Here is a 26,064-nt window from a genome sequence, read left to right as displayed (position 1 = left end):
AAATAAAAAAATTAAAAAATAATAATATTATTCTTGATATCACTAGAAAAAAAAAGGCTTTGAAAATTTGTTTGCAAAAACTCCATCAGTATCACCAGCAAAGCAGCTTCATTATTATCCCATTAAAGAAGAGAATTCTGCGCTGCATTTCGAGATTTCATAATTTGCCATGTCACAAATGTTATTTCTCCATTATGAACGCTAGTTTACAAGACCGGCCGCTTTTGCTTCTGAGTATGCGTGTTTGTACTTTGGACTTTTGTCCGATGGACTTGTTTACACACGATCGGACAATCCGACAACAAACATTTTTGTTGGAAAATTTGGGAACCTGCTAGCCAACATTTGTTGGCGGAAAGTCTGACAACAATTGTTTGATGGAGCATACACACGGTCGGATTTTCCGCCAAAAAGCTCACATTCAACATTTCCCATCTGAAAATCCGATCGTGTGTACGCATCATAAAGCTGGGCTAGCAACAGATGATAGAGTGAGCATATAAAAGAATCAGGTACATCGCAGCTAAGGACAAGGTAAAGTAAAATTCCAGACTAAACCTAACTAGTCTTACAAATGCTCCCTCTCCCCACCTAACACCTATGCTGACTAACCCATGTAAGAAAGATATACTGTATATACTTACCTATTTTCAGCCAGCTCCAGTCCAATCACATAATCCCCTATGTCAGCCAGCGGCGACTGCAGGGGAGAGAAGAAAGGGGTCAACAATGACTGGTAAAGCCTGGAGTGGGGACATCACCCATAGGCTCCTATGGCCTATCTGTTGTTGGCGCGCACTCCTCTCCCCTGCAGCCGCTGCTAACTGACACAAGGGGGTCGGATCACGTGACCAGACCAGAGCGGGCTGACAATAGATAGGTAACACAGGTTAGTCAGCATAGGTGTTAGGAGGGGAGAGGGAGCATTTTTTAGTCTAGGTTTAGCCTGGGATTCTACTGTGGTCAACAATTGGACAATACAGGCAGAGCACTCTAAGGAGTTATTGTGTACACTCAGAAGAAAGGGCAGTTAGAGTACCCTCAGGAATTAAGGCAAACAGAGTATTCTCAGAATTTGGGGCAGGTAGAGTACTCTTAAAAGTTAGAGCAGGCAAAGTACTCTCAGAAAAAAGGCAGGCAGAGTACTTTAAGAAAAAAGGCAGTCAGACTGCTCTTGGAAGTAAGGCCAAGCCGAGTATCCTCAGGGGACAGGGCGGGCAGAGTACCCTCAAGGATTTGGACAGGCAGGGTACTCTCAGAGATCAAGGCAGGCAGAACAAACAAATGGCCACTGCCTCCACCTATAACTGGCTTTGCAGCAAGGAGCATATGGAAAGGTAATGCATGTCAAACAAAACCAAAGAAAATTCCCAGCTTAACATACATACATTTAAATTTTGAGAGCCTCCATAGTAGCACATGCATTATAATGGATAGGCAGAGGGCAGGTGAGCCTGGAGGGAGCCCATCCCTCCTGTCCTGTTTAACAGTATGCATTAAAAACAGGGGTTTAGCTAACCTACATTTAGAGTTAGGACTGCAGATAATACTGTGGTGCTGTGATTTGGCTCTGCAGCTTCTACATGTATTTGCAAATGTATGCAAACTAAACGCTTTTTTTTAACGTGAACTGTTAGACAGTATAATTCGGTTGGTTGCAAGCTGGTCGGTAAGTTGAGCTGGGTTTTGTTTGACGTGCTGTCAGAAATCAGGGTAGGCAGGGTATTCTCAGTAGTCAGAGTAGACAGGTTGGCAATGAAGATTTAAAATATATAAGCACACTATAGGTAAGACTTATTCACATTTTCACATTCTTTCACTTTCACTAAATTGTGATAGTTTATGTGTGATTAGCAGATATGGGGAAACTCTTCAGGTTATAGGATATGTAAATGGCTGCTAAGTTTCAAAAGACATTTAAAAGTAATTACAGTAAATCATTTTATTGTTATTATTAATAAACCCTGGAAATTCTTAACAAACGATGAGCAACCTTTCCTCCAGTGTTTGCACAGAGGAAGATGCAGGGAGCAGCGACAAAAGAGATTTAATCTGAGCCCTCTTTATAAATTTGCCCCTATATATTTAATAGTCCTTTAAATTTATAATAAAAGATTGAATTTAAATCATGATTACAGCATTACAAAAACAAATGTATGCACAGAATTTGCATAATCTCCTCCTTATGCCCAAGCGATGGAAATGTGAAGGGATATCAACTGCCAGATTTTAAGTACTGAGACTTAATTCACTTGGGACCGAAAGTCCTCAATTAATATGCCTTTTAAATTGAAATTTGGAGTAATTATATATGATTTATTAACAACAGAGATACAGTTCATGCTCCTCAAAGGGATGAATAACTATGACACGGCAGAGGAAGGAGAACTACAGGTCCTAGTATGCCTCTTCCAGTTGCTAGTTAATATGGCATACTGTTACTTATAGTTCCCCAGCAGCTGGAGATCCATAGTATATGTGTACAGTTTTAAAGGAGCAGTTACATCCCAAATATTTAAAGTGTTTTTTTACCCCAACACTTCATATTCCTGATATGTGCCTGCTGTACCCTGTACTTATATGAGAAAGTGTACCGTTCTCTTTGTATTGCTTCCTTTGTGTGAAATCCCTGATGTTCCTGCTAAAATTCAGCCGGTTCAGCAGGACCAGAAGAATTTTGATCCTTGTGTGGCCACTGTTGTGGAACAGAAGTCGATCTACTAATCCATTTCTGTTGGTATATTTTTGCTAGCTCAGCGGTTTATGTATTCTGACAGCAGGAGAGTCTCCCCGCTCTCAGAACACAATGACACAGTATGTAGGATTCCCTCATCCAAATCGAAAGTATGGATGGGGGAATCTGGTCAGGTTTTTTTTTTTTTTTGCTCAACCAGGTCTAAACCACAGCTGGAGATTGGATCTATGGAAGATCAATTCTGTCAGTGTCAGCCCATCCAGCCAGCCCATACGTGTCAGCAGCCAATCAGCACCTCTGGCTCATGCAATACCTCTTCAGGCACTGCCTTGATCTGGGAACACCAGGTCAAAGTTTGATGGTATTATTGTAGCATAAATCAATGTGGCGCTTTCTCAATATCCTAAAGTGCTGATGAAATGTATAATCTCAAGTGTTAATGCAATAATATTGTGAATATAAATATCCAAATAAATTCATAAAATAAATTACAATAGGATAAAGTGCAATAAAAAAAAGTGCAATAATAAAAATCATCAATAACAAAGTCCATAAAGTGCCTAGCGCAAAAAATCTTCAGTGCAAAATAGTTCATAAGTTGTGTCACTGATCACAGTGCAAAACAATATATCCAATTCTTAAGTAGTGCTTCCACCATCTGTGTAAATAGTGTGCCCCAGCATCTCACCTCAAAGCAAGACCCCTACAGGTCTAGTTGCATTTGCTATGAATATCTCATAGGTATCCACAGCAGTAAGCTCTTTCCTTGTAATCCTCTGCCAGATCAGACCAGCGGTATTCTCAGACCCAGACAGGAAATTCCACTGAGGCTCACATGTAATAGAAATGAGTCTCCATGTGTAGCATTCCAATACAAATATTTATTAAAAAGTAGCGACTCACGTATAAAAACAGGATCATCATTTTCACATATCTCAAGGACTTCCGGTCTTGGCCACAACCGGAAGTGACGTCACTCGGCTCCTCCCAACGCATTGTGCCACAGATCATGTGACTTTATCAAGGGTTTTGGGGGTATTATTGGCCTTTTTGTGGTGGGAGCAGCAAAGTGAAGAGGGAGAATTGTATCATGGGTTTAGGTCTACTTTAGAGGTTCAATGTAGAGATCCCCTCTCTGGATCTTCCAGGTCTTTCAAACTGAATCTGCCCTAAAATGATGGTGTCACACTTCCTTGAAAGATCTTCCCTATGGAGTAGGCAAAAAGAAATTCTCTATTTACTCACAGTCCAAGTAAACAAAGATATGATTGAAAAAAAACTGCACACGTTAACCTTAGCCTAGCCCAATATCATATGGCATCTGGACTGTATGAACATTATAGGTGTTTCATGTCATTAGGAGATCATTAGCTAAAGAGAAAGGATCACTGAGTTACAATCAGAATGGTTCCTGCCATATAATTGCAAACTATACTCAGATAGAAGAGTATATCTATTAACCTGATTTCTTTCACCCACAAGTGTAAAGAAATTGAAAAGAATTTATAATGGTTTGGGGGTAACTTTTTATTATTAATATTTTTAAGTTTTTAAACTGTTTATTCGTTTTTCCTTATTTGCATGCTTTTTTTTTTCTTCTTTTAATTAACATTGAATACATGGGGTTTTCCGAGCAGTATGGGATGTCCAAGGAGATATCACAGCAAGGACTATGGGAAGGGTAAGAGTCACTGCTTTAACTCATTAACTTGTGTGCGTAAATGTCAGCTTGAGCTATTGGGCTTTGTCAACAACAGGCTTTTTACATCAGGTGGTAAGGAGACAGGGCAAAGCATTGAGACTTATAGCTCCATCTATTTGTTGGATGGAAGATTACAAAATATTCATATGCATTATTTTATGCTTACCTGATATAAAAAAAAGAATATTTATAACTCTATTATTTATAATACATAGTCATAATAAAGAAAGAAAATAGGAACAACACTACCACACGTTCCTTCTAATGCCGCATACACACGATTGGAATTTCCGACGGGAAATGTTCGACGTGAGCTTGTTGTCGGAATGTCCGATCATGTGTACGTGGCATAAGAGTCCTTGCACACAATACTGGTGTATGAATGCTAGATCTTAATTGCAGTTCCTGTCCAAAAAATGTGGTCCTTATAGCACATGTATTTACATGCAAATCCTTCTAGCTCCCACAATTCTAAATGATATAGGGGAAGTGTGATTTATGCATGTATCTGCACATATTTGCACGTAAGCGTGTAAAATACTGACTAGTAACACAGATTTTTGTATTTTTTTTTCTGTACTGATCTAAATGCAACACTAGTTTATTGCATTTACATGCCTGTGTGTACAGGCATTTTGAAAGCAATGGGCTACGTTCAGAACAGTAAAAAAAAAAAAGCAAGATTACCTAAAAACAGGGTATTTTTGGCGCCTGTGTGCATGAGTTTTAATGCGGATTTTTGTATTTTTTTTTTAAAGCAATGGGCTGCATTCAGATCAGTAAAGAAAAAAAAGTCTGAATGCCTAAAAATGTGTTTTTGACAACCTTGTCATATAGTTTCATATATAAAGCTGCTATGTCTAAACCTACGTTAAAACATCAGCAAGATGCTGTAAAATATATTTCACAGGTCCTGTGACATGTCAGACATTCTGCTTGCTGCATTCCAAAAGATTCAAGAGAAATGACCTTCAGGGGATCCATTGCTTCCATTGAAAGGCTTTAATAAGCAATTTAGACACAGGGACTCCCCACAATCTATTTAAGGAATGGAATACATACTTTACAGGCAGCGGCAGCACCATGTCAAAGCAAACGCTTCATTGGGGTCATTATATTCCAACCATTTCACAAGAATTTTCTGCTCAGCTGCAAGGACAGGCAGCATATGCCGTCTAACAAATGTCATTCCAGTTACAGCTGGAGTAGCTTGAGAAACTCCAGGCGATTATATAAAAGATTCCCATTAGATTATTACTTTTCAGTTCAGTTGGTGTAATCACCTAAAATGTAGTTTTATATTGAGCTACTAAATGGTCAATATCAGGCTGGCATAGGTTCCTGCTCTTTAAAGGACAACTTTGCTTTTACAGTGCCTTGAAAAAGTATTCATACCACAAAGTGGCACATAATTGTAAAGTGGAAGGAAAATGGTTTTCAATTTTTTTTACAAATAAACATGTGAAAAGTTTGGCGTGCATTTGTATTCAGTCCCCATGAGTCAATACTTTGTAGAACCACCTTTCGCTCCCATTACAGCTGAAAGTCTTTTTGGGGATGTCTCTACCAGCTTTGCACATCTAGAGAGTGACATTTTTGCCCATTCTTCTTTGCAAAATAGCTCAAGCTCAATCAGATTGGATGTGAACAGCAATTTTCAAGTCTTGCCACAGATTCTCAATTGGATTTAGGTCTGGACTTTGACTGGGCTGTTCTAACACATGAATATACTTTGATATGAACCATTCCATTGTAGCTCCGGCTGTATGTTTAACATTGTTGTCCTGCTGGAAGGTGAACCTCCGCCCTAGTCTAGGGTCTTTTGCAGACTCCAACAGGTTTTCTTCTAAGATTGCCCTGTATTTTGCTCCATCCATCTTCCCATCAACTCTGACCAACTTCCCTGTCCCTCACTGAAGAAAAGCATCCCACAACATGATGCTGCCACCACCATGTTTCACGGTGGGGATGGTATGTTCAGGGGGATGTGCAGTGTTAGTTTTCCGCCACGCATAGTGTTTTGCTTTTAGGCCAAAAAGTTCAATTATGGTCTCATATGAACAGAGCACCGTCTTCCACATGTTTGCTGTGTCCCCCACATGGCTTCTCACAAACTGCAAACAGACTTCTTATGGCTTTCTTTGAACAATGGCTTTCTTCTTGTCACTCTTCCATAAAGGCCAGATTTATGGAGTGCACAGCTAATAGTTGTCCTGTGGACAGATTCTCCCACCTGAGCTGTTGATCTCTGCAGCTCCTCCAGCATTACCATGGCCCTCTTGGCTGCTTCTCTGATTAATGCTCTCCTTGCCCGGCCTGTCAGTGTAGGTGGACAGCCATGTCTTGGTAGGTTTGCAGTTGTGCCATACTCGTTCCATTTTTGGATGATGGATTGAACAGTGCTCCATGAGATGTTCAAAGTTTGGGATATTTTTTTATAACCTAACCCTGCTTTAAACTTCTCTACTACTTTATCCCTGACCTGTCTTGTGTGTTCCTTGGCCTTTATGATGCTGTTTGTTCACTAAGGTTCTCTAACAAACTTCTGAGGGCTTCACAGAACAGTTTTATTTATACTGAGATTAAATTACACACAGGTGAACTCTATTTACTATCTAGGTGACTTCTGAAGGCAATGGATTCCACTAGATTTTAGTTAGGGGTATCAGAGTAAAGGGGGCCGAATACAAATGCACGTCACACTTTTCAGATATTTATTTGTAAAAAATTTGGAAAACCATTTATCATTTTCCCTTGTTCACTAAGGTTCTCTAACAAACCTCTGAGGGCTTCACAGAACAGCTGTATTTACCGTATTTATCGGCGTATAACACGCTCCGGCGTATAACACGCACCCCAAGTTTAGGAGGGAATTTTAAGGAAAAAAACTTTTAGGAGTAAAGTTTAAGGAAGAAAAACTTACATTAAAATGCCCATCAATGCAGCGTTATCGGTGTCCATCTGCAGCCTTGTCAGTGTCAGTGCAGCCTTGCTCCAGTGTCTATTGCAGCCTTGTCAGTGCAGCTTTGCCCCAGTGCAGAATTGTCAGTGCAGCCTTGTCAGTGCAGCTTTGCCCCAGTGCAGAATTGTCAGTGCAGCCTTGCCCCAGTGTCCATTGCAGCCTTGTCAGTGCAGCTTTGCCCCAGTGCAGCCATGTCAGTGCAGCCTTGTCAGTGCAGCCATGTCAGTGCAGCCTTGTCAGTGCAGCCATGTCAGTGCAGCTTTGCCCCAGTGCAGCCTTGCCCCAGTGCAGCCTTGTGTGATCGCCGCGATCCCTGCCGACATACACAGCCATGTGTAAATTCAAATATGGCGCTGAGACTGCAGGGACTCGGCAGAGCCGAGATACACATACCCGAGTGTCCTCGGCTTTTCTCGGCGCCGCTTACAGTCGCGGGACTGGGCGGGACTGTAAGCGGCGTCGAGAAAAGCCGAGGACTCTCGGGTATGTGTATCTCGGCTCTGCTGAGTCCCTGCAGTCTCGGCGCCATATTTTAATTAACACACGGCTGTGTATGTCGGCGGCGATCACACAAAATTGGCGGGGATTGGCCTATAACACGCACCCACGATTTTCCCCTGATTTTCAGGGGAAAAAAGTTTGTGTTATATGCCGATAAGTACGGTATACTGAGATTAAATTACACACAGGTGGACTCTATTTACTATCTAGGTGACTTCTGAAGGCAATTGGTTCCACCAGATTTTAGTTAGGGGTATCAGAGTAAAGGGGGCTGAATACAAATGCACGTCATGCTTTTCAGATATTTATTTGTAAAAAATTTGAAAAACCATTTATCATTTTCCCTCCACTTCACAATTATGTACCAATTTGTGTTGGTCTATCACATAAAATCCCAACAAAATACATTTACGTGTTTGGTTGTAACAAGACAAAATGTGGAAAATTTCAAGAGGGGTACTTTTTCAAGGCACTAAACAAGTACAGCCCACCCGGAAAAATACTTATCTTCCTCACCATTCTAGTGATCTTTACTGTGCTATCCTGCCCTGCCTCACACAAGCTATCCAAAGAAAACATTCTTGCAGGGTTCTCTTCCTACTGCCTATGAGCACCATGGCCCCATTTATTCCTATGGGTGAGTCATACTCATGGTAACCTCTAGCTATCTACAGTAGTAAGTAGAGTATGGCTCACCTACAACAATTAATGGGGCCACGGTGCATATTTATGGTTTGAAGAGGACCTGCCTGAAATGTTTTCCTTGCAAAACCTGGGTGGTGGTGGGCAGGGCTGGCTGAGATGGGGGGCAAGGCTGCACAGTAAAAAATACAGGACTGGGGAGAAAGGCAAGTGTGTAATTAATGTTTGTCTGACTAAATGTATTATTGATCACATTTTTAATATATTTTATTATATATATATATATATATATATATATATATATATATATATATATATATATATATATATATATATATATAATATATACAGTATATATAAATATACTGTGTATGTTTTGTTTTTTTTAGATTTTTTTTTAGGTTATTACACAAATGTGTTTCAATGGGGTTCTATAGTTTAATCAAACACAAATATTTTAAAGGTTTAGAAGTTGTATAGAGAAGACAGGTTTTTTTTTTTTTTTTGCTATACTTTAGTTTAATAATTACTTATTTTAAATGTAATTTGTGCTGTAATTTAAGTTCATCAATATTTCTGTATTAGTAATAGTAATAGTAATAGTACAAAAGTGTCATGATTGATGTAAAAAGATAACCATGAGTTAATGGTTGGCTTAGCATAAGTAGATAAGAAGGAGGGTAATAATAGTATAACATAGAGTACGAGGTGAGAGCCCCTAAATTTCTCTTGACGAGGTCCTGATGATGAAACATATTGGGTGGGCTTAGGAACTCAGACATCTTCTTATACATCACTTCAAAGGGCAGGGAGGGCTGGTGAACCGCTAAACTTCATTGATACAGGGTGTTGCACCATCAGGCACTGGAACAGGTGAGTGCATTGCTGTTTTTAAATCGTTTTTCTAAATATATTATTTTACACTATGAGGTTCTCTGCCCTCTACGAACCTATACATACAGTATCTCACAAAAGTGAGTAGACCCTTCACATTTTTGAAAATTTTTTATTAGAATGACACTTTGCTACAATGTAAAGTAGTAAGTGTACAGCTTGTATAACAGTGTAAATTTGCTGTCCCCTCAAAATAACTCAACACAGCCATTTATGTCTAAACCGCTGGCAACAAAAGTGAGTACACCCCTAAGTGAAAATGTCCAACTTGGGCCCAAAGTGTCAATATTTTGTGTGGCCACCATTATTTTCCAGCACTTCCACAACCCTCGTGGGTATGGAGTTCACCAGAGCTTCACTGGTTGCCACTGGAGTCCTTAGATGGTGGATATTAGAAACCTTGCTCTCCTCCACCCTCTGTTTGAGGATGCCCCACAGATGCTCAATAGGGTTTAGGTCTGGAGACATGCTTGGCAAGTCCATCACCTTTACCCTCAGCTTCTTTAGCAAGGCAGTGGTCATCTTGGAGGTGTGTTTGGGGTCGTTATCATGTTGGAATACTGCCCTGCGGCTCAGTCTCCGAAAGAAGGGGATCATGCTCTGCTTCAGTATGTCACAGTACATGTTGCCATTCATGGTTTCTTCAATGAACTGTAGCTCCCCAGATACGGCAGCACTCATGCACCCCAGACCATGACAATCCCACCACCATGCTTGACTGTAGGCAAGACACACTTGTCTTTGTACTCCTCACCTGGTTGACGCCACACACGCTTGACACCATCTGAACCAAATACGTTTTTCTTGGTCTCATCAGACCACAGGACATGGTTCTAGTAATCCATGTCCTTAGTCTGATTGTCTTCAGCAAACTGCAGGCTTTCTTGTGCATCATCTTTAGAAGAGGCTTCCTTCTGGGAACACAGCCATGCAGACCAATTTGATGCGTCGTATGGTCTGAGCACTGACAGGCTGACCCCCCCTTACGCCTTCAACCTCTGCAGAAATGCTGGCAGCATTCATACATCTATTTCTCAAAGACAACCTCTGGATAAGACGCTGAGCATGTGCACTCAACTTCTTTGGTCGACCATGGTGAGGCCTGTTCTGAGTGGAACTTGTCCTATTAAACCGCTGTATGGTATTGGCCACTGTACTGCAGCTCAGTTTCAGGGTCTTGGCAATCCTCTTATAGCATTTATGTAGAGCAACAATTCTTTTTTTCAGATCCTCAGAGAGTTCTTTGCCATGAGGTGCCATGTTGAACTCCCAGTGACCAGTATGAGAGAGTGAGAGCGATAACACCAAATTTACCACACCTGCTCCCCATTCTCACCTGAGACCTTGTAACACTAACAAGTCACATGACACCGGGTAGGAAAATGGCTAATTGGGCCCAATTTGGACATTTTCACTTAGGGTTCTACTCACTTTTGTTGCCAGCAGTTTAGACATTAATGGCTATGTGTTGAGTTATTTTAAGGGGACAGCAAATTTACACTGTTATACAAGCTGTGCACTCACTACTTTACATTGTAGGAAAGTGTAATTTCTTCAGTGTTGTCACATGAAAAGATATAATAAAATATTCACAAAAATGTGAGGGGTGTACTCACTTTTGTGAGATACTGTATACGAAGAGTTTGTATGAATGGTATGTTGGAACTTGAGAAGTAAAAAAGTGCAGATAACCCACTTATCAGAGTAAGGGGTCTCTCTATCTGGTGAATGTTCATCCAATTGTATGTTTTTATCACAAGCACAATTTGGAGGTGGTACAAAGGGGAGATGGAATAACACGGCAAGAGGTCTGGCACATTGGGGAGTCTGTTGCTCAGTTTAAATATTGATAGACGTTTTTCAATGATTGTTTCACATAAACTGGAAGGAACTGATACAGTTTGTATGTTCTACAAATATTGTAAGATATTGATTCACGTTTGTTTCGATGTTGCACTGATCACTTTAGGAGATGATGTTTGTACACACTGATTTATAAGGGAAATTTCATTTATATACACTATTGCACTTTATTTATTTTTGTCACTACCTGTAAGTGCTGTATATTACTTCTTTAGTATTTTACCAGGCAGGCTGAATGTAGGACGGTGGGGGATTACTTAAAGGATGCCTTTAAACCAACGAGATGGAGGTGTATTGACAGATGGGGTCACAGGAGGGGTGGAGCTCCGGGGGGAGATACCAATGGGGTGACATGTGCTGGCAGTTAAAAGGCAGGGCAGTGACATGGAGTATTCAGAACTGTAAGCCCTAAAGAGCATTGGCACTTTCTTTATTATTTCTTAAAGTGGTACTAAAGGCATTATTAAGTGTTCTTGCATAGCAAGACCACTTACTGTTATCTCACATATATATTATTATTATTATAGCCAAATTTACCACCCTAACTCCTCCCACAATTTTTACACTACATAGACAAGTAATATATCGAAACGTGCGGATTGTTCCCGAATGGTGTGCTATTACTTTGTGGAACGTTTCGCCGAATGGTTCACGAAATATCGTCGTTTTTGCAGCGAAATTGGTCCCATAGGAATGAATGGGGAAACTGGAGTGGGAGGTGACAAAAGCTGAAAAATCAGAACATGATTTCTAAACTGCCGCCACTCCCTCATTTTCAAGCCCACCTACACAAATCTTATATCAAAACGTTCAGCTATCCCTGCTGCCACTAAACATGTCCACAGCTAAGCCATAGTCCTGATAGTTTTCACAATATGACCATTTGTTTGCAACTCACACCGTCCATTGACATTCATTGAAACTACACTCTAGCCCCTTCAAATTTGAAGGGCAATTTCTAAACTGCGACTGTGCCTTCAATTTTAATATTTCAGAGACATACTATGCATCAAAATCTAGGTCTGGGTCTTGTGTTTCTCACAATATAAAGATCTTCGCTGTAGGATTTATAGTTTTTAAAATACGGCCATTTGAATTACTGCACAGTTACTACAGCTATCATGGTCCTGTGTATTGTGTATTGAGCAGTATTTGTGAAGCATAAACAGGACATGAGCGTTGCTAGGAAACAGTGGTTGTAAACACAAGATGCTGAGACCCCCCAAATGCATGTGGTCATACCTTCATCTGCTAGACTTGATAATGCTTGTAGACTCCTCCCACAGTTTTTACACTACAGAGACAAGTAATATACCAAAACGTGCGGATTGTTCCCGATTGGTGTGCTATTACTTTGTGGAACGTTTCGCCGAATGGTCTACGAAATATCGTCGTTTTTGCGGCAATATTGGTCCCATAGGAATGAATGGCGAATTGTTCAATGTCATTTAATTGGTGTGCTATTACCTTGTGGAACTTTGTGAAAAGCTGAAAAATACCAGTGTGAATCCGGAATCAATGTCATTTAATTGGTGTGCTATTACTTTGTGGAACGTTTCGCCGAATGGTTCACGAAATATCGTCTTTTTTTCGGTGAAATTGGTCCCATAGGAATGAATGGCGAAATGTTCAAAACTAGAGTGGGAGATGACAAAAGCTGACAACCCCATGATCAGCCAAAACATTATGACCACCCCATAATCAGCCAAAACATTATGACCGCCCCATAAAAAAAAAAATAATTTTTGAAAAAAAAAAAAAATCATTTTTGAAAAAAAAAAAAATCATTTTTGAAAAAAAAAAATCATTTTTGAAAAAAATAATACATTTTTGAAAAAAAAAATCATTTTTGAAAAAAAAAATTAATTTTTGAAAAAAAAATTCATTTTTGAAAAAAAAAAATTAATTTTTGAAAAAAAAAAAAAAATCATTTTTGAAAAAAAAAATTTCATTTAAAAAAAAAAAATTTCATTTAAAAAAATAAAAAAAATCATTTTGGAAAAAAAATAATTCATTTTTGAAAAAAAAAGCTTTTGAAAAAAATGTTCAGCTCTTTCAGCTAATGATGGGACTTCAACTTTTTTACTACTATTTATACTTTTTAAAATATTAAGCTTTTTAACACTTTTCACAGTTACTCAAGCCACTCCATCCAGTTACTCCGCCCACTCCAGTTGTAGAGGCAAGAACACTTTTCACAATTTCCCCAGAAATTGTAGCTTTTCTAGTTATTATTATACAGGATTTATATGATGCCAACAGTTTACACAGCGCTTTACAGCAGTGGTCCTCAAACTCAGTCCTAAAGTACCCCCAACAGGCCATGTTTTTAGGAATTTCTCTTAGATAAAACAGCTGTCCAAAATTCCAAGCCATTGACTCTGATTTAAAGCACCTGTGAAAAATAAAGGAAAACCTGCAAACATGGCCTGTTGGGGATACTTGAGGACTGAGGTTGAGAACCACTTCTTTACAGCATAAGGCCAGACCGCACAATTACAATACAATTTCATACAGGAGGAATCAGAGGGCACTGCTCTTTAGAGCTTACAATCTAGGAGGGAGGGTCAAGAGGTACAAAACGTAATAACTTTGAGGGATGAGCTGATGGAGAAATTAAAAGTACAGTTGTTAGGTGGAGGTGGGATAGGCTTCTTTGTAGAGAAGGGTTTTCTGGGATCGTCTAAAAGTGGATAGAGTGGGAGATAGTAGGACAGATTGAGGTAGGGTGTTCTAGAGGAGGGGAGAGGCTCGGGAGAAGTCCTGGAATCGAGCATAGTGGTGGTGACTAGGGAGCTAGAGAGCAGGAGGTCTTGGAAGGAACGAAGAGAATGGTAAGGTTGGTAATTTGAAATTAGTTTAGTGATGCACAGTTGCTGGGGGAGTTGTGGATGGCTTTGAAAGTTGTTAGTATTTTGAATTTAATTAGTTGGGTGAGTGGAAGCAAGTGGAGGGATCAGCAGAGAAGGGTAGTAGGCATGAATAATTACCTTCGTTCGAATGGTCTGAGTCCTTCGAGGCCCCTCACCGGTATCTTCTCCCAGGGTTCTTCCGGGTGCCAGTCTACGGTTTGGCTGGCACAGGATGACCTTACTCCTGCACATGTGCAGAAGTGTAGTCATCCTGGTATGCTGGTAGTGTGCTGAAATGCAAATGCGCAGCTCAGTGTAAATTCCACAGAAGATTGCAAATGGGCAGGCATGTGTACTTTATTGCAGAAGAGGCATTGCATGCCTTTACCACAAAAAAAAAAAAAAAAAAAAAGCCTGCTGTTCGCATATTTTATTTTTTTACATTTTGTTCCACTGTAAACAAAGCAGGAATGTGTGTGTGTTTATCTATCTATCTATCTATCTATCTATCTATCTATCTATCTATCTATCTATCTATCTCCCACAGTATAGTCTATTTGTATAACAGTAGCCTGGTTACTGTATTGTTGCTTAGCAACCCAGCGGATAAACACAGTAAATGGGGAAGGACATGGACCTGTTTGATGTAGATTGTAATGCTGCTCTTTTTGGAATGTTCCTTGGATTTAGCTCGGCTTGTTAGGGAAGGTTAACAGGCAAGACATTCCCATGACATAAGAGATGGCAGGTGTTCCTCACAATGCAAAATTAAAGTGCGCGCTTTGGATTATCAGCTGGGTTTTGTTCAGATCTGGAGAGCCATAAATATTTGCTGTTATTTTACAATATTGTTAAAGACCAGAAAATTATTTTGTTGATTGAGATCTGCTGTAGTGTCTGCTCCTTCATAGCTTCCAGAAATCTGCATTTAGCTAATATTCCAGACTCAGTTGGAACCCTCTCCCTTTTTTTTCTTGCAGCTGACACTTTTGGCAGTGGGCAGTAGCTTGAAGGGGATGGGGTGGCCCCTCTTAAAGCACCAGTGGCACCAGGTTCTGCAGTCATAGCAGCAAGGCTTTAAATATGTCCCCTTTGCAGTAAGTGACGTAATTGAGAATGACAGCATGGGAACTGGAGCACGGGAAACTCTCTGAATCCTACACCTCAGTTACAGAAGTGAACCTGTTAAGGTCATTCACAAGCAGGATTGCCAAGCAAAGTGTCATGACCAGGGGCCTGGCTCGAAGTCCAGTTGCTATAGAAGTAGTGGGACTCCCATCGATCAAGCAGAAGCACAGTCAAGGAACAAGTTATGGGTTGATAACTAGTACAATATGGACGGCAGCAGGGAAGACAAGAGCGAGATATTGGCTGAAGAGAGCACAATAATCTGGCAAACAGGAAGCGCAGAGACATGGCTCAAATCAGGGAGTTCATGGGAGGAGCAAAGAGTTCAAGGTTCTGCAGTCAAGGAACAAGGCAGGGTTGTCCAATGGATCAGCAAGAAGAGTAAGGTAAATAGAGATATGTGGCGCTAACTCAAAGTGCATAAATGTGATGAAATAAATATAATCCAGTTCTTCAAGAAAAGTGCATATGCGTAAAGAGCAAAATCACATAAATAAAGTGACTAAACATCCATTAAATGCATAAGAACTGACATCAGATAAATAACAGTGAAAATTCATGAAATATGAAATATGAAATATGACAATCTTATTTATCCGATGTCACTTCTTATGAATTTAATGGATGTTTAGTCACTTTATTTATGTGATTTTGCTCTTTACGCATATGCACTTTACTTGAAGAACTGGATTATATTTATTTCATCACATTTATGCACTTTGAGTTAGCGCCACATATCTCTATTTACCTTATTGTTTTTCTGTGTAGGAACACTGCTGTATGTGTGGCAGCTTCTTAGTCCTCTTTAGCTGCTTTGGCTCGCCTTGGTTTTGCACATTAGTTTTCTTCTTTGCAGCAAGAAGAGTAATTGCCAGACACAGCAGAAGTCCCAGGTTCAAGTCCAGGAACTGACACAAAGATATGAAGAGCTCTCTAGTTCTAACCTTGCATCCTAGATGGAGTTTTAGAAGAAACAGCAAAACCAGGATGAGAAGAGAATAATCAACAGTGCAGGATTGAAAAAAAAAAGGGGGTGCATTTAGAGGTTTTGTTTTTAAAGGAGTTGTAAAGGCAGAAGTTTTTTTATCTTAATGCATTCTATGCATTAGGATAAAAAGCCTTCTGTGTGTAGCAGCCCCCCAGCACCCCCTAATTACCTACCCGAGCCCCTTCTCTCTCCAGCGATGTCCACGATCCCCTCAGCCATCTGGGACACTCCTCCTGATTGGCTGAGACAGAGCAGTGGTGCCATTGGCTCCCACGGCTGTCAATCAAATTCTGTCAGCCAATCAGGGGAGAGAAGAGGCGGGGCCAGGTCGGGGCTCCGTGTCTGAATGGATACACAGAGTTCTGACTCAGCTTGGGTGCCCCCTGTAGCAAGCTGCTGGCTGGGGGCATTCAAAGGAGGGAGGGGCTAGGAGCAGCGAAAAGGGACCCAAGAAGAGGTGGACATCAGGGACCGAATATTTCAAACAGTGAATGGCTATTGATCAATTGATTGCCTTCTGTTGAAGAGATATGTTGTAAGAATTCAATGTCTCAGCGGGGGGTATTCCTCCATCTGCCTTGTGCGAATGGAGAAATGTGTTAGTTTTTTGTTTGACCAGCTTTAGCCCTAATAGGTATAAAGCATAATTTTTATTTTATTTTTTTTTTATATAAAATTTAAAAAATGGCATATTTCATAGCAGCTATTGATATCATAATATCGTCTTATATACTCTGAATTAAAGAAAGGGAAGAGAGGGGCAGAAGAATAACATAGCAAACCATATTGAACGCTTCACAAATTTGCATGCTATCCTTGCGTGAAGAAAGGCATCTGTGAAATGGTGGTCAAGGAAGTGTGTTATGCTGGTCATACACTATATGAAAAAACTGCCGAAATTCGGTCATTTGGACAGTTCATTCGTTTTTCGGCCAGTTGATAATCGGTTATGATGTTTTTGAGCCAAAAAAAGAAGGACAAGTTTGGAATTTTTCTGCTGAATGAACAATAAATTGAAAGGTTAATGTGTTTCTCCTGCAAACTGTTTGCACTAGGTTTATGTAAAAAAAAACGAACAAAAAACTGATTAGTTTATGTCCATTGAATGATTTATCGGTCATTCCATGATGGCACTATCAGTTGCTCTCATGGCCAAGTGTTTGTTTTTTGAAAATTTGGTTGAACGATTTTTCATACAGTGTATGGCCAGCATCCATTTAGCATTGAACAGTAGAGGTGTGTGCTTGCTTACTTGCCTGCTTCTCCGGTAGCACTAGCTTTCCTGGGAATGAACTCACATCAGCGTGGGAACTATGCAGGGAGTGTTGGGGAGAAACTGCCTTTTACGCAATTAGCGGCGTCCTCCTCCATACTACCAAGGACATAACTTATCCTCAACAACATGGTGGCAGACATGCTATTGACAGAAACACAGTCAGGCTGCACTACACCTCCGCTGTCACTCTGCATAGACCCAGGAGCAAGCTTTCCCTCTCAATTTAACATACTGTATGTTTTGGATATAGGGAACATTACTTATACAAATAGGTGAGCCAATATAATAACAGTAGTAATAATAACTGAAAAATTAAACTTCTTAAGGGAAGAGTTTCTGATTAAAGTAGAACTATGGTTTATTATTAAAAAAAATAGGTGCTGCAGCATTACATTATAAATGTATTTGCACAGTTTTGACACAGTCGCCCTGCAAAGTCCTACAAATACCCGTTGGTCTTGCCAGTAAAGTCCACCCAATGCAGCTTTCTGTGATGGTGTGGCAACAAAGTTGCCTTGCTCCTGAATTTGGAGCAGAGTTGCCACTCTCATGTAGGCTGTGCCTTCTTGCACTACATTGGGATGAAAACATGTTGGAAGGGGTGTGGCTGTCAGCATTGTCACTGTTGATTTACAGGCCCGTAGCTTGTCAATCAACACCTGTCCACACCCAATCCTACCCAATGATTTCTGAATTGACAACGCTACCTCTGCTGCTGAAACCCTCCCACTGTGAGCTGCAGTGTCTGGGAGGCGGAATGTGTGAGACACAAACAAAGGAGAATTTGGCTAGGACAGAGAAGGTAAAAGATTTGTGTGGTTTACTTTATGAGGCTTGTGCATCACAATGGATTTGGGAACTGTTTAGACAGTCATATATGAGTTGTACTTTAACACCAGAGGTCACAGGCATGACGGAAAGATAAGTAAGGGGCAGGGTGGGCTGGTTTGGTGCAGTAGAGGGAGGGGGGAGATAAATGCGCTTACAGATTGTTTGACAGTACACTTATCCTTTAAAACAATGGTCTCCAAACTGTGGCCCGTGGGATGGATGTGGCCCTTTGCTTGCGTTTATCTGGCCCTCGTGGCATTATTCATCCCACTGACACAAATTATGGGGCAATATTCCTCCACAGACATGGGGAATTATTCCATCCACTGACAGCGATGATGGGTTCCTATTCTTCTCAGTGACACCAGTGATGGGGCGCTATTCCTCCTAGTGACAACAACAATGGGGCACTATTCTTCTCAGTGACACCAAAGATGGGGAGCTATTCCTCCCACTGACACCAATGATGGGTCACTATTCCTCCCACGGATACCAACAATGGTGCACTGTTCCTCCCAGTGACATCAACAATAGGGCACTATTAGACATGTACATGACGAAAAAATTAGTTTTGTTTTGTTTAGATTAGTTAATCTAGTTATTGAGTTTCAATAAATTTGGTTTATTCATTCAATTTGTATTCGTGATTCATATTCAGAATTCATATTTAGAATTCATTTTATGTCTTTTTCCAATTTACCGATTTTTTTTTTATTCAAAACGTTCAAATCAATAAATTTAAATCAGTCGAATCTAAAACTTTAGATTTTTTTTTTTCGATTCGAATGTGGCAAAGTGAACAAGCAAAAGAAAAAAGTAATCATATGATTACAATGACTCCCTAAATCACCTTTTGCTTAACAAAAACAGCATTATTTTGAAATGGCACTCTAATAACACACACAGTCTTTGATTTCAGAAATATGTTTACAGTTAGAATTCAACTGGAGTTTGATGTAAAATTCTATTTGAATTTCAATTCAATTCGGACGAATTTCGTTTCGTTATTTGGAGCATTCAGTAAATTTCGTATATACTGTCATTCAGGTATTCGGATATATCTGAATCTCGGAATAACAAAAAATGTGTCTGAATATTTATTCGGAATGAAACGAACCGCACATGTCTAGGCACTATTCCTCCCAGTGACACTAACAACGGAGCACTATTCCTCCCAGTGACACTAACAATGGAGCACTATTCCTCCCAGTGACACTAACAACGGAGCACTATTCCTCCCAGTGACACTAACAATGGAGCACTATTCCTCCCAGTGACACTAACAACGGAGCACTATTCCTCCCAGTTACACTAACAATGGAGCACTATTCCTCCCAGTGACACTAACAACGGAGCACTATTCCTCCCAGTGACACTAACAACGGAGCACTATTCCTCCCAGTGACACTAACAATGGAGCACTATTCCTCCCAGTGACACTAACAACGGAGCACTATTCCTCCCAGTGACACTAACAATGGAGCACTATTCCTCCCAGTGACACTAACAACGGAGAACTATTCCTCCCAGTGACACTAACAACGGAGCACTATTCCTCCCAGTGACAAAAATGATGGGGCACCATTCCTCCCAGTGACACCAACGATGGGGCACTATTCCTCCCAGTGACACCAATGATGGGTCACTATTCCTCCCGGTGACACCAACAATGGGACACTATTCCTCTCAGTGACACCAAAGATGGGGGACTATTCCTCCCATCGACACCAACAATGGGGCGCTATTTCTCCTAATAATATATAAGATGGGGCTTTCTTCCTTCTCACACTGACCACCTTGTCTGGCTGGAACAGTTTCTACTTCCATTGGCCTCCCTCAATTCTGAAGCCCGGTAAACTGGCCCTTTGCTTGGAAAGTTTGGAGACCCCTGCTATAAACAATAATTTTTGTATACTTTTTATGGCACGGCTGTTTTGTTTTTGTATACATTTTATGGCATGGCTGTTTTGATTACTAAATATCATTTTACAATTGTAATCCTGTGGAGGTCTGCCGATGCCAATGTGCAGTAAAGCCATTCTGCTATACTAGATATACAGAATAATGTGTTGTTTGTACCCACCTTGTTGGAGGCTGATTGGTTGGCCAGAAAGATGTGCTGTGCCTGTGCCCATTCTCACGACTGACTGAAGTGTCACACTAAAGAAGCAAAATAAAATCTTTTTTTTTTTTTTTTTTAAAAAGCTGTTTAATTTCCCGATAGGTGTTAAAGAAGGTATTTATGATGTGTGGCAAGATTAATGCTTCATTTGTTTATCAATAGTCAATAGACCAATAGTTGGAGGATTCATGCCATATTTTTTGCAAAGAGTATTTTTTTCCCCTAAATTTACATTCAGCCCCGTTATGTTAATAGTGTGAGTTATTAAATTCAGTTTTTGTTTAAAATGAGCCTTTGACTTGTTTTGTTTTCTTCTAAAATTTAATCTCTAATACAGTACTGCTTCTCCACATAAATTGTACTAAATTGGTTACAAGGGAGATTCATGAATTTGGCTGTAATCCCCCTTTGCCTTTGCCATCATTTTAATTTGATCTTTATAGCTGTCATTAATCTCACACATGACTGCCCATCAGAGAATTTCAATTATTACTCAATGATTTGGTCAACAATTCACTTCTTACAAAATCCTCTTTTTACTGTTTTCACAGAAACTGACTGAAGTATGAATATTCAGCCAAGAGATTCTGGAGAAGTCATTGATAGGAGAATTAGGTAAGGTTACTTATTATATATAGCCATTCTCCATACAATTAGGGTTTTATGTATTACAAAAAAGTTTTGTAAATGTTTCAGCATTTGTGTGAAAGTCACAAATAATACCTATAATGTGTTTAATGTGTGTGAAATGTTATTTTTTATTGCCTTACATAGAGCAAATGTAACCTTCCCTAACGTTTGATACTAATGCTGTGTACACACGAGCGGAATGTCAGACAGAAAAAGTCCAACGGGAGATTTTCATCGTATATTCCGGTTGTGTGTATGCCTCATCGGACTTTTGCTCCATCAGAAAATTCTGACAGACCTAGAAAGAGAACATGTTCTAAACTTTTCAGACGGAACCAATCCTTATCGGGAAAACCGCTCGTCTGTATGCTGTTCCGACGTACCAAAAACGACGCATGCTCTGAAGCAAGTACGAGACGGAAGCTATTGGCTACTGGCTATTGAACTTCCGTTTTCTAGTCCCGTCATACGTGCTGTACATTACCGTGTTCTGGACGGTTGGAATTTGGTGTGACCGTGTGTATGCAAGACAGCTTGAGAGGAATTCCGTCGGAAAAACCTTCAGCGTTTATTCCGACGGGAAAACCGGTCGTGTGTACAGGGCATAAGAGAACAAAAAAACCTTAAGATTATTCAACCAGAAGGAGTAAAGAACTTTTGACCAGAAGGAATAAAGAACATTCGACCAGAAAGGGAAATAAATGAGATCTATGAACTAGGTACAATGTTCATCAGTCGCAGGTTTCTTCACTGTTGGGAGGTTCAGCGAACGCCTCAAACAAATGGGCGTTTGACTGAGCTGAACTTCCAGCAACAGCGGAACTTAAAGATTTAGCAGCTGCTACTAAATGTGAAAGTTTCCTGCTCAGGGCTCCTGATTGTTAGGGAGCTGGAACCCGCTGGTGTCCTAACAACCAATGACTCATCCTCATCCGGCACATTCAGCTGCCAGCCGAGGGCAGTGTAAAAAAAAAAAAAAAAAAAAGGTGTGCACCCTCTCCATTCATGCCACGTCCATGCCATGGATATTAAGGGGAACCCCACAAAAAATGGCATGGGGTTGCCCCCAAATTCCATTCCAGACCCTCCAGGTCTAGTATGGATTTATGGGGGAACCCCACACACAAAACAAGAAAACGCATGGGGGTACCAGATCACATGTCCTCCATATGGGGGTGCCTTGCCAGGAGGGACCCCCCCCCGTTAAAGCACCCTGTCACCTGTTGATGAGGGGTCTGCAGCTGGGGTGCTTATTGGAATCTGGAAGCCCCCTTTAAAAATAAGGTGACCCCAGATACTGCCCCACTGTGAATAAGTACACCTACTTATTCACAAAAAAAAATTTAAACACGAGCACACTGTTTTTGACAAATCCTTTAATTAAAAAAAAAAGTCCCACAATGTTAATTTACTGTCAATCACGATCAACAATGCCGGCCTACCTGCAGAAAAAAAATCCAAAGCCGCCAACATGTCTGATTCCATTGCTTCCCTTGCGTCGGATGGTCCCTGCCGCTAAAGTAAACAAATGGGCGAGGTCACCTGGGTGATCCCATCCCGAGTAAACAGGAGATTCTCCTGTATGTAATCTGTTGGCGCTCATCCAGCCCCCTCCCTGTCTCCTCCAAAGCTGCAGACGGGTATCGATAAGGCTGCACTGATGGCAATGGTGAGGCTGCATTCATGGCAATGGTGAGGCTGCATTCATGGCAATGGTGAGGCTGCATTCATGGCACTGGTGAGGCTGCATTCATGGCAATGGTGAGGCTGCATTCATGGCAATGGTGAGGCTGCATTCATGGCAATGGTGAGGCTGCATTCATGGCAATGGTGAGGCTGCATTCATGGCACTTGTGAGGCTGCATTCATGGCACTTGTGAGGCTGCATTCATGGCACTGTTGAGGCTGCATTCATGGCAATGGTGAGGCTGCAGATGGGCAATTGTGAGGCTGCAGATGGGCACAGATTAGGCTGCATTAATGGGCACTGACCCTTATTTTGCTTCACAGTTCTTTACTTAAAATTTTATTTTTTTCCTGAAACTTCCCTCTTAAAGTGAAGGTGCATGTTAAACGCCAATAAATATGGTATTTCCAAATAACACACCCAAGCTCATCTCTTTATACACAGCCACAAAGACAAGAGAATTCTTATTGGGCAGTGTATTAGTGCTCGGACGAACACACTTAGACCGAAATTTAATGGTTCAAAGAAAGTCAGGCAAAATGATCGGACCTCACGAATGTTCAGTTCATCAAATCTGGCCCTCTTTGAAAAAAGTTTGGACACCCCTGACAAATACCATCCTCCACACCACCATAGATGTCATCCCTTACACACTGTGCTCCACGAGCGCTTCATGCCACGCTTTCAGATCGCTTCACTGCAGGGTAGTCTTCCCGGTCACGATTGCAGACTGACAGCGGTGAGAGCTGGCAGTGCAGAGGATGGTCTATGTGGACAGCTTTACCCCGGATGCCTGCATACTTAGATGTGCCTCTTTTAATCATCAACCATGTGAATTGCTAAATGTGCCTTCATTAAATGTAACCATATTGCTACACTTAGAGGCGCCTCTCTTCTCTTTTATACTCTGTAGCTTCTGCTAGATTTTGCTTCTAATCCCCTTGTGGAGGCTTTCATTTGTGGATGGACATTTAATGGTTACACACATTGCTTTTTATATGGACTATAAACAGAAAGACCTATGAATAAATGGCTGTGGAACAAATCTGAGTTTCCATTATTTCCTATGGGGAAATTCGCTTTGATATACTAGTGCTTTGGATTACAAGCATGTTTCCGGAACAAATTATGTTCGCAATCCAAGGTTTTACTCTATATGCTGAGCTTCCAAATCTCTGCTGCTTGCTTTACCTGGGGTCTCGACTTCTGTCGTACCGCCAACCATAATTCCAATGCAGACATCTGTTTTGTTTGTTTAGGTGTCCATTCTGGATTGTGGGCCTGCTGCAATTAAAGCTGTCATAGAAGCTCAATTTTAAATAAGATTCTCCAGCTGAATTCTTGAGATGAAGACTTCGTTCCATTAATGGAATGTCAGACAGCAGTGGAGGGCCCATGGGAAATAAGGACACCTTTATGTTTTAGGAGACAGATTTCCAATACTAAAACCTGTAGGCACACAGGCCTTTTGCTCCCATAGCAACACACTTTTACTAGTCCTAATCTAGCTTATAAAATTGCCAATGTGTGAGTAACCTTACAATTACTTCTGCTGATTATGGGAAATGAGGTGTAGCCAATAACTGTAACTGAAAAACCACCTCTTTGTCTCTGATTGCCTATAGTCACATGCCTGTTATATGTAATGGCAAATCAAGCCCTATATAGAGGATATACCGACAGTAAAGAACTGACAGTTTTGTTCCACTGCTTTTCTTCCTCGCATAGATTCTGCTGTCTTTCTTGGGACTACACTGAAATATAGGATTCCATTATCATGTAAAACCTCTCAAAGCAATTCTGTCACTTAAAGCGGTAATAAACCCCAAACCAAAAAGTGTAACATATATTATAGCTTACCAATTATTAGGCCTCATGCACACTGGACGTTTTTACAGCAGCTGTTTTTGGCTTCAGAGATTTTTTTCTACAGTCAATAAACTCCCCATCATGTTATCCTTTGCGTTCATGCACACATAGGCTCTTATCAGCAGTTTTTGGCTGGGGAGCTTTTTGGCTTCAAAAAACAAAAAACAAAACTAGTGGGTTCTGAAAGGAGTTTTTCAGCTGTTTTCAGCTGTAAAAATGCTCTAATGTTAAAAAACGCTGATAAACGTTCAAAAATGTTTCTCACCAGCATTTTATGATCCATTGGAAAAAAAAAAAAAAAAGCTAAAAAACGATAAAGCGGAAAACGCTAAAAACCAATAATAAATGTAAAAAAACGCTATTGCAAAATCGTTGAAAAACTCACTGCAAAGCTACTGGTGTTTTTCTAACGTTATTTTAACGTCCAGTGTGCATGAGGCCTTAGATGTGGTGGCTGCATCAGTTTTATTTTCTTTGGCTTTTTCCACCTTCACCTGGTGATCTGGCCAGTAACACATCTCCTGTATACACAGGGATTAAGGAGCACAGGGACACTTTTGGAAAGCAGCATTGCCAGTCTGGGGGACAGGGCAGTGTAAATGTATTAACAGATTTAGATACACTAACACATTGAAGCCAAACTCCAGCTTACACTAATCAGTTACAACACAGTATTCCTTCCTTTTGGGATGAAGGTTTTACATACTGTAAATAAATAAAAGCTGATCATTTTGTACACCCCTGCCAGTGTTAAATTGCTTGTCTCATCCATGTGAACTAATAATTCTACTGAAGAGATTGTGCTTTTGGAAAACAACAGAATTGCTGGCTAGATCACCAGATGAAAACAGAAGAAAAAAAGCCTAAAAAAAGGAAACAAATGCAGCCATCAGATCTAAGCATTGGCAAGCTGCAATATAATAAATGTTTGCTTTTGGGTTTAATACCACTTATAAAAAAACACCAGAAAAAGTTGCCTCTGTTTTAATCATCAACCATTTGAGTTGCTAAATTTTGTACCTTCATTAAATGTAACCATATTGCTACACTTAAGCCTCGTACACACGATTGGACTTTTCGACGGGAAATGTTCAATGACAGGCTGTTGTCGGTAAATCCGACCGTGTGTATGCTCCATCAGACAATGGTTGTTGGACTTTCCACCAACAAATGTTGGCTAGCAGGTTTTCAAATTTTCCGCCAACAAATGTGTGTTGTCGGATTTTCCGAGCGTGTGTACACAAGTCCGTCGAACAAAAGTCCAAAGTACAAACACACATGCTCGGAAGCAGAAGCGGTCGGTCTTGTAAACTAGCGTTCGTAATGGAGAAGTAACATTCGTGACGTGGCAAATTATGAAATCTCGAAATGCAGCGCACATTCTCTTCTTCTTTAATGGGATAATAATGAAGCTGATTTGCT

The 26,064-nt window shown here is 40.5% G+C and overlaps 1 protein-coding gene across 1 annotated transcript in view; it reads left to right on the top strand.

The window, feature by feature from the left end:
• Positions 1 to 26,064, top strand: part of LOC141132665 (potassium voltage-gated channel subfamily A member 1-like) — a 167,599-nt gene that overhangs the window by 133,983 nt on the left and 7,552 nt on the right. Inside the window, exon 2 of the mRNA XM_073621297.1 lies at positions 21,008 to 21,071. The gene's annotated coding sequence lies outside the window, so the exon portion shown is untranslated. The remainder of the gene's footprint in view (positions 1 to 21,007; positions 21,072 to 26,064) is intronic.

This window comes from Aquarana catesbeiana, linkage group LG03 (assembly GCF_042186555.1).
Source record: "Aquarana catesbeiana isolate 2022-GZ linkage group LG03, ASM4218655v1, whole genome shotgun sequence".
Lineage (NCBI taxonomy): Eukaryota > Metazoa > Chordata > Amphibia > Anura > Ranidae > Aquarana > Aquarana catesbeiana.
This window is presented reverse-complemented; position numbering and strand designations above follow the sequence as displayed.